The sequence below is a fragment of the Heloderma suspectum genome, chromosome 2, assembly GCF_057233095.1.
Source record: "Heloderma suspectum isolate Gila_16-S chromosome 2, 16-S_ref, whole genome shotgun sequence".
Classification (NCBI taxonomy): Eukaryota; Metazoa; Chordata; class Lepidosauria; order Squamata; family Helodermatidae; genus Heloderma; species Heloderma suspectum.
Window position 1 is genome coordinate 360,722,581 of NC_139459.1, and position 6,000 is coordinate 360,728,580.

The window sequence follows — 6,000 nt, forward strand, 5'->3', positions numbered from 1 at the left end:
CAAAGCAAAGGGGAGCAAGCTCTGCATGCTGCCTTCTCAGCTCCTACTCTCTGTTCATTTGCCCCACAAGATCAGGTGTTTGCTAGGAACTATGGGGCTGGCCTGAGATGGGTTCCTTCCTCTATCACTGAGGTCACTGGACCTGTGTCATGCAAGGTCCAGTGTGCAGGCGGGTCAGTGTGGCATCGCCATATTGAACAGCTGAGAAGGCGTTCTCACCAGAGTGGGTTGTCATCAGCAGAGGTAGGTGCTGAAAATGTATCTGGGACTGGTTTCTCTCACTGCCAGTTGAAGTGCCAGAACCTAGGGATGTCAGAGAATTTCTCCACGAATCTCGGGGGGCCGAATGCCAGCGCATTCCCACTGGCCGGGAAAGCGCACCTCCTCGCTGGTTAATATACAGACTATGATAGCGAAGGGAGGAGGAACGTTACGTATCGGGGGAAGGGGTACTGTGGGTTAGTTATTGTTTTTGAACCTTGGCAGCTCCTGTATTGCTGGGAGTAGCACCAGTGGGTGGGGCTTCTGCGAAGTTCTGACTTCTGAGGGCGCTGAATAAAGAACACTTGTGTCTGAGGCCTGCTGATCCTTGCAGTCATTCCTACCACCTGTACAGCATTAAGCTTGTACACAGAACTCGCATATGCTGGTAACTCCAACTGTCACTGAACTCTGCCACAGCCAACTCCTCCTTCTTCTCCCCAGCCATCAATCTGGGTGAAAAAAATACTTTGGAAAAAGCCTAGACTCCATCTTGGTTCCTTCTGTGCAAGCACCGAGTCATTGCTAACGCCTAGAGGGACGCCGCTTTCGCTGGCATTTTCATGGCAAACTGTATCAGGGTGGTTTTCCATTGCCTTCCCCAGTTGTGACTGCCTTTCCCCCAGCAAGCTGGGTACTCATTTTACCAACCACGGAAGGATGGAAGGCTGAGCCGACCTGAGCCGGCTACCCGAGACCCGGCTTCCACTGGGATCAAACTAGGAATGTACGAAAGTTCCGCCACGGATCTTGGGGAGGCCGAATGCCAGCGCATTCGTCCCCCCAAAATCAGTGGCGGAACGGCTTGCCCCCCCCCCAGGACGAGACTTACCTTGGGCGGATCTTCCTGGCGGCGGTGGCTCCGGTGGCAGCTCCGGCGATGGCTTCGGTGGCGGCGGCGGCGGCCGGTCTTCCGACCGGCTGCCGCCGCCACCATTTCCACTCTGGTAAAAAAAAAAGAAAGAAAGAAAAAGAAAGACGTGATAAGCTACGTAAAGATTTACATAGCCTATCATGACTAGGTTTTTTAAAAAAAACCACGACGTGATAGGCTACATAAATCTTTACATAGCCTATCATGGCTGGGTGGGTTAAAAACAAACAAACAAACAAACTGCATACGCAAATGGCGGTGGCTACGGCCGCCGCCATTTACATTCCTTATTTTTGCCCTCTTATTCTACGTAAATATTTTTTAAAAAATAAGGAACGTAAATGGCGGCGGCCATAGCTGCGGATGGCTCTGGCCTGGCCGGGCCTGGCCGGCTGCTCTGCGGAGCTGCTGCGGAGCACAGCCGGCCTCGGAGAATTCTGGGGGGGAGGAACGGAGCGCCTCCCCCCTGGCGAGGATTCCGGGGGGAGGGATGGAATGCCCCCCCCATCAACATAATCCGTGAACAGGTAAGTGACTTTTATACATCCCTACGCAGGCGCCAAAAGCAACACAATGTTGGTGCCTGCCTGACTTCCAAAGGCAGGGAATTCCACAGGAAGGGGGCCACTATGCTGAAGGCTGTCTTCCTGGTGGACTCCAAACCAGGCCATAGGTCCATGTGGAACCACCAGGAGCAAGCCCTCCAATGACCTCAGTGACCGGGCAGGTTGGTAAAGAAGAAGGCGCTCTTTCAGGTATCCATAGCTCTATTGCCAAGGGGCTGAGGAATAGTCACCCAGTGTTACTGTCTGAAATCAGCCCGGTAGGTAGGACTGGAACCACTGTAGCACAGTGCCTCCAATACCCATCCCATGGAGTCGATCCAGGAGAATACCATGGTCGATGGTATCAAAAGCCGATGACAGATCAAGCAGTCAGTTTACATTCCAATTCCAAAGAAGGGCAATGCCGAAGAGTGTTCAAACTACCGTACAATTGAGCTCATTTCACATGCCAGCAAGGCGATGTTCAAAATCCTACAAGCTAGGCTTCAGCAGCATGTGAACCAAATCTACCAGAAGTACAAGCTGGGTTTCGAAGAGGCAGAGGAACTAGAGATCAAATCGCCAACATTTGCTGGATCATGGAAAAAGCAAGAGAATTCCAGAAAAATGTCTATTTCTGCTTCATTGACTATGCTAAAGCCTTTGATTGTGTGGATCACAACAAACTCTGGCAAATTCTGAAAGAGATGGGAGTACCAGACCACCTTACAGAGTACATCAGAGTGCAGAGTACATCATGAGAAACACAAGGCTGGATGAATCACAGGTCAGAATTAAGATTGCCAGGGGAATTATCAACAACCTCAGATATGCAGACGATACCACCTTAATGGCAGAAAGCGAAGAGAATCTCAAGAGCCTCTTGTTGAGGGTGAAAGTGGAGAGTGCAAAAGCTGGTTTGAAACTCAACATTAAAAAAACTAAGATCATGGCATCTGGCCCCATCACTTCCTCATAGAATTATAGAATCATCGAATTGTAGGGTTGGAAGGGGAACACAAGGCCATCGAGTCCAACCCCCTGCTCAATGCAGGAATCCAAGTCAGAGCATCCCTGACAGATGGCGGTCCAGCCTCGTCTTGAATGCCTCCATTGTGGGAGAGCCCACTACCTCCCTAGGTAATTGGTTCCACTGTTGTATTGCTCTAACAGTCAGGACGTTTTTCCTGATGTTCAGCCGGAATCTGGCTTCCTGTCACTTGAGCCCATTATTCCGTGTCCTGCACTCTGGGATGATCAAGAAGAGATCCTGGCCTTCCTCTCTGTGACAACCTTTCAAGTACGTGAAGAGCACTATCATTATCTCCCCTCAGCCTACTCTTCTCAAGGCTAAACATGCCCAGTTCTTTCAGTCTCTCTTCACAGGGCTTTGTTTCCAGTCCCCCGATCATCTTTGTTGCCCTCCTCTGAACCCTCTCCAGTTTGTCTGCATCCTTCTTCAAGTGTGGTGCCCAGAACTGGGCACAGTACTCGAGATGAGGCCTAACCAGTGCTGAGTACAGGGGAACTAGTACTTCCTGGGATTTGGAAGCTATGCTTCTATTAATGCAGCCCAAAAGAGCATTTGCCTTTTTTGCAGCCACATCAGATAGTTGGCTCATATTCAGCTTTTGATCGACAACAATTCCAAGATCCTTTTCGCTTGTAGTATTGTTGAGCCACGTATCCCCCATCTTGTAACTGTGCCTTTGGGTTCTTTTTCCTAGGTGTAGAACTTGCCATTTATCCCGATTAAATGTCATTCTGTTGTTTTCTGCCCAGTGCTCCAGTCTATCCAGCTCACTTTGAATTTTGTTTCTGTCTTCCAAAGTATTAGCTATCCCACCCAATTTTGTGTCATCTGCAAATTTGATCAGCATTCCCTGCACCTCCTCCTCCAAGTCATTAATACAAATGTTGAAGAGCACTGGGCCCAGGACTGAGCCCTGTGGTACCCCACTCATTACCTCTCTCCAGTTTGAGAAGGTCCCATTGATAAGCACTCTTTGAGTCCGATTCTGTAGCCAACTGTGGATCCACCGGATCGTTGTTTCATCTAGCCCACTTTGAGCTAGCTTGCTCATCAGGATATCATGGGGCACTTTGTCGAAAGCTTTGCTGAAGTCGAGAGATATGATGTCTACAGCATTCCCAAAGTCCACAAGGGAGGTGACTTGATCAAAAAATGAGATCACATTCATCTGGCAGGACTTGTTCTTGACAAATCCATGTTGGCTTCGAGCAATCACGGCATTGTTTTCAAGGTGCTTCCAGATGGATTGCTTTATCATCTGCTCCAGAATTATCCCAGGGATTGATGTCAGACTGACTGGTCTGTAGTTCCAAGGTTCCTCCTTTTTACCCTTTTTGAAGATAGGGACAACGTTAGCCCTCCTCCAGTCATCTGGCACTTCCCCCATCCTCCATGATTTCTCAAAGAGAATAGACAGTGGTTCTGAGAGTTCTTCTGCCAGTTCCTTTATGACTGTAGGATGCAGTTCATCTGGCCCTGGAGATTTGAACTCATTCAAAGGAATTAGGTGTTCCTTGACCATATGCCTATCGATCTCAAGCTGCAATCCTGCCCCTTCAGCCTGTACTTCGCCTTTGCCAGGGGGGTCATAGACCCTCTTTTGGGAGAAGACTGAGCCAAAGTAGGAATTGAGCACCTCTGCCTTTTCTTTGTCATCTGTTATCATTTTGCCATCCTTATTTAATAGCTGAACAACCATTTCTTTCCTCTGCCTTTTTCTATGCACATAGCTGAAGAAAGCCTTTTTGTTGTTTTTAGCATCCCTCGCTAACCTCAGCTCGCTCAGCTTTAGCCTTCCTGACGCCATCCCTGCAATTCTGTGCTACCTGCCTGTACTCTTTCTTTGTTACTTGGCCTTCTTTCCACTTCCTATATGTGTCCTTTTTTGTTTTCAGGTCATCCCTAAGCTTTTTGTGAAGCCACATTGGCTTCTTCTGTTGTCTTCCACCTTTTCTTGTTGGAATTGTTTGTAATTGTGGCTTGAGAATTTCCTTTTTTAAAAGCTCCCACCCATCTTGGACTCCTTTTCTCGTTAGCGTCGCTTGCCATAGGACCTTACTGATAATTATTCTGAGTTTATTAAAATCAGCTTTCCTAAAATCCAGGGTACGCGTTTGACTACACTCAGCTTTTGCTTCCCTTAGAACCAAGAACTCAAGTACAACATGGTCGCTTTCCATGTTGTACGGCTGCCGCCATTTGCGGTCCTTATTTTTGCCCTCTTAATCTACATAAATATTTACATAGGCTAAAATGGGGAGTCAAAAAGGGACGCAAATAGCAGCCGCTACGCTATTGGCGTTCCCCTTTATTTTCGCCATCATAGTCTACGTAAATATTTACGTAGTTTAAGAGGGCAAAAATTAGGGATGTCAGAGAATTCTGCCACGGATCTCGGGGAGGCTGAATGCCAGCGCATTCGGCCCCTGGAAATCGGTGGCGGAATGGTCTGCCCCCCTGCCCCCCCCGGGACGGGACTTACCTTGGGTGGATCTTCCTGGCGGCAGCGGCTCCAGCGGCAGTTCGGTGGCGGTTCTGTCTTCCGACCAGCTGCCGCCGCCGCCATTTCTAGTTTAAAACAAAACAAAACAAAACAAAAAAACGTGATAGGCTACGTAAAGATTTACGTAGCCTATCACGGCTGATTTAAAAGAAAAAACAAACAAACACGCATACGGACATGGCGCCGCCCATGGGCGCCGCCATTTGCGTTCCTTATTTTGGCACATCTTAGTCTTCATAAACATTTACGTAGAATAAGACGGCGAAAATAAGGGGAACGCAAATAGCGTAGACGCTACGCTATTTGCATTCCCCTTATTTTCGCCGTCTTAGTCTACGTAAATGTTTACGTAGACTAAGACGTGCCAAAATAAGGAACACAAATGGCAGCACCCATGGGTGCCGCCATTTGCGTACGCGCGTTGTTGTTTTTTAAATCAGCCGTGATAGGCTACGTAAACATTTACATAGCCTATCATGGCTGACTGCAGGGATGCAAACGGTGGCAGCTACGGCCGCCGCCATTTGCATCCCTGCTAGCCAGCGGCCGGATGACTGGCCGCTGGCGGAGCCAGCCGGCGGCTCCGCAGAATCCCTGCGGAGCGGAGCCGGCTGGCCAGAATTTTTTGGGGGAGGGACGGAGCGCCTCCCCCCCCGGCCAGAATTTCGGGGGGAGGGACAGAGCACCTCCCCCCCCACGAATGTCACCCTTCGAAAAGGTAAGTGACTTTCGTACATCCCTAGCAAAAATAAGGATCGCAAATGGCGGCGGCCATAGCTGCCAC